The sequence below is a fragment of the Schistocerca nitens genome, chromosome 4, assembly GCF_023898315.1.
Source record: "Schistocerca nitens isolate TAMUIC-IGC-003100 chromosome 4, iqSchNite1.1, whole genome shotgun sequence".
Taxonomy (NCBI): domain Eukaryota; kingdom Metazoa; phylum Arthropoda; class Insecta; order Orthoptera; family Acrididae; genus Schistocerca; species Schistocerca nitens.
Genome location: NC_064617.1, coordinates 315,400,446 through 315,414,414, shown reverse-complemented (window position 1 = coordinate 315,414,414; position 13,969 = coordinate 315,400,446). Strand labels below are relative to the sequence as shown.

The 13,969-nt window shown below is 43.8% G+C and overlaps 1 pseudogene; it reads left to right on the top strand.

Moving 5' to 3' along the window:
• Nucleotides 1-6,766: 6,766 nt before the first annotated feature.
• On the top strand, nucleotides 6,767-6,884 carry LOC126253725 (5S ribosomal RNA; annotated as a pseudogene).
• Nucleotides 6,885-13,969: the final 7,085 nt, after the last annotated feature.

The window sequence follows — 13,969 nt, the reverse complement described above, 5'->3', positions numbered from 1 at the left end:
ATCCAGATGCTCAGTTTGTGCAGCGGTTCCAGTTGGCATGAATTGCAATGTCACACACATTTTTTAGAAGGGATAGTTTGCTCTAAGGGAGTATGATTTTTATATGCAGACCACAAATCATGCAAAACCAAATTATTTGAGCAGCTCTTGACCACAAGCAGTGCTCATACCATTTTCCGACACTTGCTTGCTGTGATATAAATGTTCGCCATTGTCCTTGCAAGATCACGCAGACGAGAAAGAATCGTAAGAGGCAGAGCTATTCCAGCTTCTCGCAGCCCACCTCGAACGCTTCGAATCCCTTCTTTTGTGGTTTTCCCACGGCCCATGTTTCACTACCACCCAATGCTGTGCTCCAAACGTACATTCTCAGAAATTTCTTCCTCAAATTAGGGCCGCCGCGCGGGATTAGCCGTGCGGTATAAGCTGCTGCAGTCATGGACTGTGTGCGGCTGATCCCGGCGGAGGTTCGAGTCCTCCCTCGGGCATGGGTGTGTGTGTTTGTCCTTATGATAATTTAGGTTAAGCAGTGTGTAAGCTTAGGGGGACTGATGACCTTAGCGGTTAAGTCCCATTAGATTTAACACACATTTTGAACAAATTAAGGCCTTTGTTCGGTACTAGTAGAATTCTCTTGGTCAGAAATGCCCTTTTTGTCCTTGCTAGTCAGCTTTTTATATTCACCTTGCTCCATCCATAGTAGATTGTTCTGCTGCCTAGGTACCAGAATTCCTTAACTTCTCCTACTTCGTGATCCCTAATTCTGATGTTAAGATTCTCGCTGTTCTTATTCCTACTTACTTCTGATTACTTTCGTCTTTCCTAGATTTACTCTCAATCCATATTCTGTACCCATTAGACAGTTCATTCCATTCAGCAGATCCTGTAATTCTTCTTCACTTTAACTGAGGATAGCAGTGTCATCAGCGAAACTTATCATTGATATCTTTTCACCTTGACGTTTAATCTCACTCTTGAATCTTTGTTTTATATCCGTCATTGCTTCTTCGATCTATAGGTTGAACAGTAGGGGTGAAAGACTACATCCCTGCCTTACATACTTCTTAGTCTGAGCACTTCTTTGTTTTTAATTCCTTTTGGCTCTTGTACATACTGTATATTACCCGTCTCTCCATATAGCTTACCCCTATTTTCTGCAGAATTTTGAACATCTTGCACCTTCTGACATTGTCGAACTGTTTTTCCAGTTCGACAAATCCTATGAACGTTTCTTTTTTTTTTCATCAGTCTTGCTTCCGTTGTCAACAGCAACATCGGAACTGCCTCTCTGGTGCCTTTAGCTTTCGCAAATACAAACTGATCGTCATCTAACAGATCCTCATTTTTGTACCGTTCTTTTGTGTATTATTCTTGTCAGCTGCTTTGATGCATGAGCAGTTAAGCCGATTGTGTGATAATTCTCGCACTTGTCGGATCTAGCTATCTTTAGAATTGTGTGGATGTTGTTTCACGGCAGTCAGATGACGTATCGTCACTCTCATACATTCTTCACAACAACGTCAACAGTCGTTTTGTTCGCACTGTCCCTAAGCCTAAAGCTCCAAAAAACATCCCGGTGCCAATCTCGTGTGAAGGCAAGCATTTTGAGCTTGCTGCTGGGACATAGAAACTGTTCTTTTTCGTCTCAGAGATTCCCTACAGTGGGACAGTCTCCATCGTTGGAAGGGGCTTGTTATCCTGTATGGATGTGCGTCAGGAACAGGAAGCTGTTCTTTTGAAATCCAACAGCTTTAACGGTTGTCGCTCACTTAAGTATATCGTAACTCCCGCTCAAAATGAAGGGACCCGAAATCTGTTTCCAGAAGTCGGTTCAACAGTGTGTCAATTATTGTAATTATTGAACATCTTTCTTTCTGAAATTTCTTTACTGGTTTAATTCGCGACTGGAATTTCAGGAACGTAGAAATAAAATTGACATGTGAATTACGAATACTTATGTAGGTTGTTTATCATCAGTGGGACCTGAATCTCTCACCTGATTTATTACTTCTTGGTTTCTACCCTACTCATCCCTTGTTGTCGGTCTGGCGGCGTAGCACATGGCCGCCTTGGGAGGGTTCATAACACATGGTGGTACAAGACTTGTGGTGTGATGTGGAGAACCTACGGTACGTACTCATGAGTGTTAAAGAAGGGAGAGTAAACCCGCTGGCCCTTAATACTACATTCCTAATGACTTTGCTTGGTATTTTGACAAAAGTTATCTTTGGTGCGTTTCCAAGGTTTCCGCTCTTTAGCTAGTATGCAGTCGAATTTTACGTAATACTGTGAACTGTGCCGCGTGGGATTAGCCGAGCGGTCTGAGGCGTTGCAGTCGTGGACTGTGCGGCTGGTCCCGGCGGAGGTTCGAGTCCTCCCTCGGCCTTGGGTGTGTGTGTTTGACCTTAGGATAATTTAGGTTAATTAGAGTGTAAGCTTAGAGACTGATGAACTTAGCAGTTAAGTCCCACAAGATTTCACACATATTTGAACATTTTGAACTGAGAACTGTCAGGGTCACGAGAACTCCGGACAATATCTGAAAAGTGCTGTTCAGAGAACGGTAAAGCTACCATGCCATAGCTTGACCATTCAACAAAAGTTGCAGGATGTTTCTCTCTCGCCAAAACAAAATATTCCCGCTCAGTTAAGTACAGAAATGAAGGTCGTCGATTACGTCAAAATTTGCGTGTGTGATGTACTTGTGTCGCGACGAATTAGTTCATCTCATAGTCCACAATGCAGTATGATATTCGAACGTATCGGGTTCGTCGTAGGAATGCATTTTTTTCTGGCAACGAGCTGTTTGTCTGTAGCGTGTCTGTCGACCAATGCGGTCTCTGAAAGGCTGTGTTCAATTCCCGCTGCCCGTGATGTTGCGCAGTTTCCACAATGGTAATACAAGTAGTGCCATTTCTCCAGTCACGATACATTTACACCGCAACATCACGCGAACAGCTCAGAAACTGCAGCCTTTGAGAAATACTGCTGTCCTTAACCCGAAGGCAGCAAATCGTCGATTCTCCGCAACTCCGACAAATCACCCCTTTTTCGCGTGTCAGCAAAGACTGATATGGGTGCGGGCGGTCTATCGCTCACTTAAATGCCACCAGGCTGACTTATTTCATAGCCAGTACGCCGACAGCGTCAGCTGCAAGAGGCAGGCGCAGTAATGCGACTTAACTAGATCTATGACGGACGACAGTACTCGCTGGGTGGCACTAAAGGAGTTACTGCTATTTCAGTCACAGTTTCTGAAATCCGACAGAGACAGTTCTATTTCCTTTCGCACTGACGGCAATATTCAGCACGGCCATTTCATAGTTTCTTTTTGCAACAGCATAAACTGAGGTGAGAAAAGTCACTGATATGCCCGCTAAAACTGCTAGGCAGATTAGGGTTGTGGAAAGGGCCAAATAAGGTGTCGATGAGTTTCACTTCAAAATTGTAATTTATTATAATTTAATAACACCTTTAAACCAAGACGGCACATAGCCGAACCTTTACAACTACGAGTTTCAAAATCCAATTCTTTCACAGCTGAAGGCCACCAAACAATAAATCTTAAAAAGCAACAAGATAAATCTCAAGTCACTGAAGACATGCAGTTAAAATTGCAAATAATATATATATATATATATATATATATATATATATATATATATATATATATCACAGCTAGGCGGAAAGCCTCAAGAGCCGGCCGGGTCGGCCGAGCGGTTCTAGGCGCTACAGTCTGGAACCGCGCGACCGCTACGGTCGCAGGTTCGAATCCTGCCTCGGGCATGAATGTGCGTGATGTCCTTTCGTTAGTTAGGTTAAAGTAGTTCTAAGTTCTAGGGGACTGATGACCTCAGAAGTCCCATAGTGCTCAGAGCCATTTGAACCATTTGAAAGCCTCAAGACAAAGGTGGATAGAACAAACATATATAAGGTACAATACAAACGGCTGAAGGCCACAATTAAATTTCAAAATCTTCAAATATATTATCATAATCTTTTAAGGCAGAAGGCCACAATATTTTCGCTTAAGGGGAAACTTTAAGAATAAGGCTTTAAGCGGCTGAAGGCCCACAGTTGATATTCCAAAAATTCAAAAGTACCTTAACCTTTAAGTTTCCAATGGCCAAACACACACTAAATGAAAAAGCAACACAACGACAATACTAAATTTAAGAATAAGTTTTTAAGTGGCTGAAGGCCCACAATTGATTTACAGAAATTGATTTACATAAAACACAATAAAAAGTTTTCTTTTAAACCATGGATATAACAGATTACCAAAAAACTATTAAACACCCATGAAAAGGACAATATGGGCAACGGCACTCAGAGGTCTCCCGGGGGAGGGGGGTGGGGAGGGGGGGAGTGGGGGGGCTCTCCTCCAAAAATTAACGTTCACTTAGGTGAGACAGTAACCCAATCAAGGGACAGTCACAGAACGACCAACTAAACGACTTGCTAGCCACCAATCAGTACATAAAAACTCAAAGACCAAACTGTTACAGACGTGATTATCCACAATGAAGTATGTATTAAGCTGTCAAAACTACACGCCATGTTGGACAGCGACAACAGGTGAGGAAAGGACGCTGCCTGAAATTAAGTTAGTGGCCTGGGCAGGTAACCGGAGCACTAATGGCCAGAAGGTAGAAAATTCTGCTGGTGCACTTGAAATTGAAATAAGTTAGTAGTTAACTCCACCAGAAAGGAACACTGCCTGAATTTACGTCAATGACCAGGGCAGGTAAGCAGAACACTAACGGCCACAAGGCAGAAAATTCCGCTGGTGCACTTGAACTATAGTGAACCAATATAGTTAATTCCACCACATGGCGGCTCGATTTCACCACTACAAACACTCGGTGTTGCTCACAGGAAAAGCTCCCCAACAGCGAACGACCGAAACGAACGACACAACATGGACGGACGTGGCTTGGGTACTTAACACACCACTCAACTTTGACGTCCTGGGTCGGCGAGCCACGAAGCTCGTAGTGATCGGACAGCTCCACACACGCTCCGACACTGTGCAGGGACCTCCAGCGGACTCAGCCGACTGCACCGCATAGAGATGTCCTCCCTGGTCCGCACCAACCGACCGACTGCCTGCACACCCCCTTGCCGGAACTATATGCACAAGAGCAAAGATGGTACACAATGCAAAGATCGATAAGCATCGCTGCTTCCACAAGTAGAAGGAGGAAGAACCACGGCATAACCGCAACAATGGCGGGAAACCAAACACAGGTAGACAGCCAAGTTCAAGGAGACGCATAGTTCGGAGTGAGCATGGCTCAGTCATAGGATACCGATATCCACACACACACACACACAGATGGCGGTAGTATCGCGTCCACATGGTATGAAAGGGCAATGCACTGATGGAGCCGTCAGTTTTATTCAGGTGATTCATGTGAAAAGGTTTCCAACGTCAGAATGGCCGCGCGACGGGAATTAACAGACTCTTAACGTGAGTTAGACGCATAGACGCAAGGACACGTCACCCCGAACATCACAGTGTCCGACGACCTTCACTTAAAGACCGAGAGCTGCTGCGTTGGCGTAGAGTTGTCAGTGGTAACAGACAAGCAACACTGCGTGAAATAACCGCAGAAACGAACACGGGACGGACAACGAATGTATACTTTAGGACAGCGCAGCGATATTTGGCGTTAATAGGTTATGGTAGCAGACGATCGACGGGAGTGCCTTCGTTGGCAGCACGAAATGGCCTGGAGCGCTTCTCTTGGGCTCGTGACCACATGACAATAGCAAGCCGTGGTCTGGTCAGATGAGTCCCGATTTCAGTTGGTAAGAGCTGATGGTAGGGTTAGAGTGTGGCGCAGGTCCCACGAAGCCTTGGACCCAAGTTATCAAGAAGGCAATGTGCAAACTGGTGGTGGCTCCGTAATGGTGTGGGCTGTGTTTACATGCAAGGACAGGATCCTCTGGTACAACTAATCCGATCATTGACCAGAAATGGTTACGGTCGGCTACTTGAAGACCATTTACAACTATTCATGGACTTCGTGTTCCAAAACAACGATGAATTTTTTATGAATGACAATACGCTCCGGCCCCAGGCGACAATTGTTCCCGAAAGGTTTGAAGAACATTTTGGATAATTCGAGCGACGTGAATCACATCGAACAGTCGTGGGACCTAATGCAGAGGCCAGTTCGTGCACAAACTCCAGCACCGGCAACACTATCACAATTATGGATGGCTGCAGAGGGGCCGGCCGCGGTGGCCGTGCGGTTCTAGGCGCTCCAGTCCGGAGCCGCGCTGCTGCTCCGGCCGCAGGTTCGAATCCTGCCTCGGGCATGGGTGTGTATGATGTCCTTAGGTTAGTTAGGTTTAAGTAGTTCTAAGTTCTAGGGGACTGATGACCACAGCAGTTGAGTCCCATAGTGCTCAGAGCCATTTGAACCTTTTTTTTTTTTTTTTTTTTTTTTTTTTTTTTTTTTTTTTTTGCTGCAGAGGCAGCATGGCTCAATATTTCTGCTGGGGCCTTCCCAACGACTTGTTGAGTCCATGAAACGTCGAGTTGCTGCAGTACGCCGGGCAAAAGGAGGTCGATCAAGATATTACGGGGTATCTCATGACTCTCTCACCTCTAGTGTATAGCACGACGTGTCTCTCCTGAAAAAGGAAAGACGATATATTTCGTCAAAATGTTAAAAGCCTAGATAAATTTTAACGTCAGTTTTATCGTAAAAGACACATTATGGAATGCGTTTGAAATTTCGTAAATACTCTGAGGGCCAACGGCATTGCCGCGGTAGTAACACCGGTTCCCGTCAGATCACCGAAGTTAAGCGCTGTCGGGCTGGGCTAGCACTTGGATGGCTGACCATCCGGTCTGCCGAGCGCTGTTGGCAAACGGTTTTTTTTTGTGGTTTTAGGGCGCACAACTACAGTGGTCAATAGCGCCCCGACTAAATTATGAATGAACTGCGAGGCACAATGTTAAAACAGCAACTAAAAAGCACAACACTATAAAAGGCATATTAACAGGCAAGGGATTAAAAGAAAACAGCATAATCAAATGTCCTTAGACAGGTTTGTCAAGTGGATAAAGCGAAGAACGCGAGCAGCTGCTCCTGGGTCATCCGCTAAAATTTCAGCCAGAGTACATGGCAGGCCAAGATCAATGCGCAATGTCTTAAAATTTGGACAGGATGTTAAATGTGGCGTACTTTCCCACATGGGCAGAACGGCGCCGGCGCAGCCATCAGCAGATGGCGGTGGTTGAACCGGCAGTGTCCAATCCGTAACCAGGCCAAAACGACCTCCTCCCGCCGAGAAGGGCGTGAAGGGGTCGTCCAAGCCGTGGGGAGAGGTTTCAAGGCCTGAAGCTTGTTTTCAGTAAGTGTAGACCAATCGGCATGCCACAGCGATAAAATCCGCTGACAAATGGCCCTGCTAAAATCAGATGAAGGCACACAACAAGAAGCTGGCCGAGAGTGGAGGAACGCAGCCTTGGCCGCGGCTTCTGCAGCTTAGTTCCCAGGGATACCGACATGGCCAGGAACCCACATAAAGGTAACCGGAGAACCGTCGTCCGCCAGCTGCTGAAGAGAGTGCTGGATCCGTTGCATGAAAGGGTGAACCGGATACGGATCACTGAGGCTCTGGATGGCGCTCAGGGAATCAGAGCAGATGACATAAGCAGAATGTCGGTGGCGGCAGATGTAAAGAACAACCTGATAGATGGCAAGCAGCTCAGCTGTGAAAACCGAACAATGGCGATGGAGCCGGTATTTGAAACTGGGTGCCCCGACAATAAAAGAACACCCGACACCGTAATTGGTCTTAGAGCCATCTGTATTAATGAAGATCGTATTAATGAACTTCGAACGAAGTTCGCCAAACCGCGAGCCGTATACCGAAGCTGGGTTAACCTCCTTTGGGAGCGAGCTTGGGTCAAGGTGAACGCGAACCTGAGCCTGGAGCCAAAGTGGCGTTTGGCTCTCGCCCACTCTAGAGGTTGCAGAGAGTGAAAACTCAAGGTGCTGAAGGAGGCGACGAAAGCGAACTCCAAGAGGTAGCAGGGCAGATACATACAACCGGCAAGCGTGATGCAGTCAGCCCTTGTGAAGCAACCTGAGGAGCTACTTGAGTGAGAAATAGCGGCTCCGGTCTCGAAAACTGACATACGGGCGGGAGAGCGGTGTGCTGACCACATGCCCCTCCATATCCGCATCCAGTGACGCCTGTGGGCTGAGGATGACACGACGGCCAGTCTTTACCTTTGGGCCTTCATGGCCTGTGCGGGAGGAGTTAGTTAAATACTCTATGAATCTGATACTTTGCCAGAGGAGAAAATCTCTGCAGAAGAATCACTTACGCACGTAGTTACTGAGTACCCGAAGGAAAAGTGGGGACGCCTTATTTCGTTGGAAGCATAATGAAATGAAGCCCAATGCTTGGCGAGTGCGGTATACTCTGGAGAACATCGTGACAATCCTATCAGTACTCCAACTGAACTTCGGTGCTTTGATATTCATTTACGTAGCATTACATCTCTCAGCAAAGCCACCAGAGGCACACAGATTAAGGAATCCATTCTTGCTACTGGATCTAACAGAAACCATAGCCAGTTTGACACTCAGCGTAACTTTTGACAGGATGACACTAGAAACGGGCCAATAAAAGCTCTGACCGCAGAAAGCATGAGCAGTTACTGTCTTCAATAGTTTCCCCACAAAATAAGGAATCCCTGAAGTTTGAAGGCAGTGCGTGACGTTGAAGTACCCAATGCACCTTGACAACCGAATGAACCGCTATCCGTCTCTTTTGTTGTATAGATGATGATGAAGTCCCATACTCCTTGACAGAGCGTAGGGGACGATACGGGAGACCCTCACCTCTGTACTAGGCAAGATCCTAGCGGAGGTGGTTTGCTATTGCCTTCCTCCGATCGTAATGGGGATGAATGATGATGAAGACGACACAACAGCACCCAGTCATCTCGAGGCAAGTGAAAATTCCTGACCCCGCCGGGAATCGAACCCGGGACCCCGTGCTCGGGAAGCGAGAACGCTACCGCGAGACACGAGCAGCGGACTTTGTTGTATAGAACATTTATGATTTTGGAGCGGATGAATTTAAACAAAACAAGAGCTGGGTTCATACCTAAAAATTCCTCATGTGGCAAGTATCGTAGTTTGTTCAGTACTTTGAGAATGGATTTGAGTAAAGGAAGATTACTGGCATTATTTGGATTGTTCTACGTGCCATCTATGATGCAGTGAATTACAGTAACTTGCAATGAAAACTGTATCAGTTGACAAAGGACTCTTTCCTTATACAGGGTGTCTCAGGATGAATAATGGTGATGGTCGATATTCATGGATATGACAGGAATGATCATTTGAGGCAAAAAACTTCATATGGACATAAGTCCTGTCCCGAACTGTTTAATGTACATTATTATTTATTTTCGGTAATATTGGAAATGTTGTCAAGTTTACAGAGGTACAACAGTTAGTGTTCTACAAAGTATCATTCATTTCTAAGCATTATCGTATGCGTCACTTAGCCCTTGTACAGTTCGCAATAAATATTCGAATATTTCACCGTCAACTGCAAAGAGATTGAAAGAAACAGGGAAGTTTCGGCTAGAATAAAATGTGAAAGATGATGGGTGGGTAAGATACATACTAAGTGCGCGCCACTAATTCAAAGACGAATGTATACTAAATGAATCCTATCTCGGAAACCATTGTAAATAGGGCATATTAAGCTTTTTTTTCGAATGAGCGTTCGTGTCATATTCCCCAATGTTTCCTATTTTTGTTATTGGAGCGGACGTTGTGGTCTAGCGGGTAAAGCACTAGCGTTGAGGGTTCTGGGTTTAGTCACGGATAAGAGCAAGGATTTTTCCTTTTTCCAATCCTTCAGGACGGCCCCATTTACCGTCAAGGCATGATACAATGATTTCTCCAGACCACAATACACAAAAAAGAATGGTACGTTGCGGACGTATTTTTTCAATTAATCGTAGGTAGATTGTCTGAGCCACAAATGCGACAATTCTGCCAATAAACTAAGTCATCGGAATGAAAATGGTTCTCGTCACTAAAGATGGTTTCGTCCACAAAACCGATATTCATTGCTTGTTGTTCAGGGATCCAATGGAAGACTCTCTTCGCTCTCTTTACTAACTCCTACATTTTACAGTTATAGCCTCTCGCCCCCCTTACCCTCCTACCCCTCCCCCCCCCCCCCTCCACCATCTCACTAATAGGTTCAAATGGCTCTGAGCACTATGCGACTTAACTTCTAAGGTCATCAGTCGCCTAGAACTTAGAACTAATTAAACCTAACTAACCTAAGGACATCACACACGTCCATGCCCGAGGCAGGATTCGAACCTGCGACCGTAGCGGTCACGCGGTTCCAGACTGAAGCGCCTTTAACCGCACGGCCACACCGGCCGGCTTCACTATTAGGCTATCAGGCAAGATTCGCTTCTAGAATGGATGATGAGGACCTCTATGTCGGGAGCCTAAGTAAATCTGTAATCGTTATCGTCATCATCATTTTCTGTTATGAGCGATACCACAAAGTCTGCAAAGTAATTGGCTCCTTCGTAGCTTGGAGGGTAGCCCGAATTGAAGACAATTCTTGCGCTGATAAGCGTACTTTCTTACTGAACTAATGACATACTGCTTGTGGGGAAGAGAAATTTACTGCAAACGAATCTAGTAAATCACCGTGCTTTTCGAACTGTTAGCAGTCAATATACTGCGACAAGATATCAATTATGCATGACATTTCCGAAGCTCATAAGTGATTAGCATTGTTGCGCATATAACCACCATAACACTAGTCGTCTGTCACGTATTGTTGCTCATTTATCCGGAAGTTATCAACTGAATGACTTCATTTGTATTGCGGAAACGATGTATTTATTGCGTCACTTAAAACGTAGTACTGTCCTAAAAACAATAACTGGGGAGCATCCTAAATGCACAGAAAGAGGGTGGCGGAGCGTAATAGAATGCAGCGGATTGCGGACGGGAGTGAAAGGTTTAAACAGATTGCTGGCGCGGGATCGAACGCAAATTTATGGCGCCGAGCGGAGCGGCTCGGCCGCAGAGAATGAGATTAGGCGGCCCATTATGGCCGCCGGAGTAGCATTGTAACCGGAGCCGTTATTCTGGCTCTGTTTCCACCCGGCAATGTTTCTACTATGGCCCGGGTGGGGGGGGGGGGGGGGGCATGGATTGTGCTTGCGCAAGGCTCAGTTCGCCGCTCGCCAAAGACAACACGTAACTAATGTTCGAAACACGCTGCTCAGCCTGTGTGCGCATTTCTCTCCTCGTTACGTACGCAGTGTACCTAACGCGGTCGTACTTTTTGCCCAGAGGTTGTAATCAACATTAACTGATTTTGTTTCAGCTAAAACACTGACTACAATGACAAGTAGCTAACAAAAATAAAAATATCGCCTTTTATAGATGTCTTGACCTTTCCAAGGAGTTTGTTTGCGTAGATCATGTTAGTCTCTCAGAAAAACTTGACCAAGTGCTGATAGGACTCTCTGAGGGCTCCGTACAAGGTTTTTGCCTATTGCCAACATAAATACTCACAAGAGATTGGGTCCAGGAATCCAGGATTTTCAAGCATGTTTCAATTTCAATAACATAAAAGTGACATAAAGTCATGCTGGAGGTAGGCAGTTCAGAACTTGTGAGGGGTGTCCCACGAGTATATGTCTAGCATACGATGACAAGAAGATAGAAGAAGTGGACAGTGTTAAATTCTTGGGACTACAGCTAGATAATAAATTCAACTGGGAGGAGCACACCACAGAACTGCTGAAGCGTCTTAACAAATCTCTGTTCGCAATGCGAATTTTGTCAGACATAGGGGATCTAAAAACGAAAAAGCTGGCATACTTTGCTTACTTTTATTCCATAATGTCATATGGGATTATTTTTTGGGGTAATTCATCAAGCCAAGCTGAAGTTTTCCGAGCACAAAAACGTGCAGTAAGAGTTATATGTGGTGTGAACTCAAGAACATCCTGCAGAAGCCTGTTTAGGGAACTGGGATACTAACTACTGCTTCCCAATATATTTATTCCTTAATGAAATATGTCATTAAAATATATCACTTTTTCAAAGTAACAGCTCAATTCATGGAATCAATACTAGAAATAAGAATAATCTTCACAAGGATTTAAAGTCACTTAGTCTTGTACAAAAAGGTGTGCATTATTCAGGAACACACATTTTCAATAACTTGCCAGCAGCCATAAACAGCTTAACAACCAATGAAATTTACTTTAAGAGAAGCTTAAAGGAGTTATTGGTGGCCAACTCCTTCTACTCCATTGATGAATTTCTCAGTAAAACCAACTTATATATATATATATATATATATATATATATATATATATATATATATATATATATATATATATAAACTTCTGCACAATTTCAGTGCAGTAATGTGTTCATTATGTGTGTGTGTGTGTGTGTGTGTGTGTGTGTGTGTGTGTGTGTGTAAGTACAACCTAACTTCTGCACAATTTCAGTGCAGTAATGTGTTCACTGTAAATAAGTATAGTAGTTATATTACATGTTTATTACCTTATAAATAAATAAAAAACATTTTAATTTTAAATTCAGTGCATTAGTATTTGTAAAATGACTCTTTCATATAGTGTTCATTAAAAAATGACGATCATTCCACTTGGGGCCTGTGGAATGGTACATTAGTTTATTTGTTTTAGTTGTAAATATTTATCATGTGTTGTTGTTTTTCTGACATGTTTCACATCCTGGAGGACCTTCTAACTACGGATCAATTGGAATGAAAGTAAATCTAATCTAATATTATAATAATCAGTAGTTCTTCATTCAGGCTGACTGTGTCGCAATGAAAAAAGTCAAATAACAGGCAAGGAATGACTTTATCAGTCGTATGACGCTTTTCGGAATTTATGCATCATCAGATATCCAGAAGCGATTACTGCAAGTAGACTAGTTTGCGAATTTTCGTTTCAAAAACAACTTGAGACACCATATTTACTGCAATACTGGCTCCTGGATATTTGACAATGGATAAATTCCGAAAAGCATCATATGAGCAATACAGTCATTCCTTGCCTGATTTTTGACTTCTACCATTGCGACCCAGTCAGCCTGAATGCAGAACTACTGATTGTCTTAATTTCATGTTGACGTAAGTTAAACAAATGACAAAAAATACTTTTCCGCGTGATGTAATTACAATTTTCGTATTTTCTCCTTTACTTACACTGCGAAACCTTACTTTTTGCCTAATTTCATGATTCTAGGCCAACGGGAAAAGTTTTTGATGCGTGAGTTTGCATCAAAATGTGTGGCATAAATGCTGTATATTTTGACTGTATAGATTTACAAGCTTCAATGTTTTACAACGACAAGGGACCATAGACCTCAGCATGTGGCATAAATTTCAACTTGATACATCAAGTCGTTCCTGAGAAAAATGGTTTTAACAGTCGGACGGACAGATAGACAGTCGGACAAGAAATCAATCCTGTAAGGTTTCCGTTTCTACAGCCCGAGGCAGGGAATCCTTAAAAACAAATTTTATGGAACTGATAGCCTTACAAACATCTGTTTTGAATCATACTCAACAAACGGAACACAAAATATGTAGTGATTAATGGAACTGATGTCAATCCCACAAGGTTCATTTACGGATACCCTCCCATTTCTTATGTATGTGAATGACCTTCCACTTAACATGCATCAAGCAGAACTTGTAATTTTGCAGATGTTATACCATATCTCTAAACAGCAGAAAAAACTAATGTTCATTTTTAAAGGATTATTATGTGCTTCTCTGAAAATGGACCCTACCATAAATTCGAGAAAATACATTTCCGGGTGTAGATGTTGATGAAAACTTGAACTTGAAGAAGCGCATTACTGAGATGCTCAAGCAATTATTTCGGCTACTT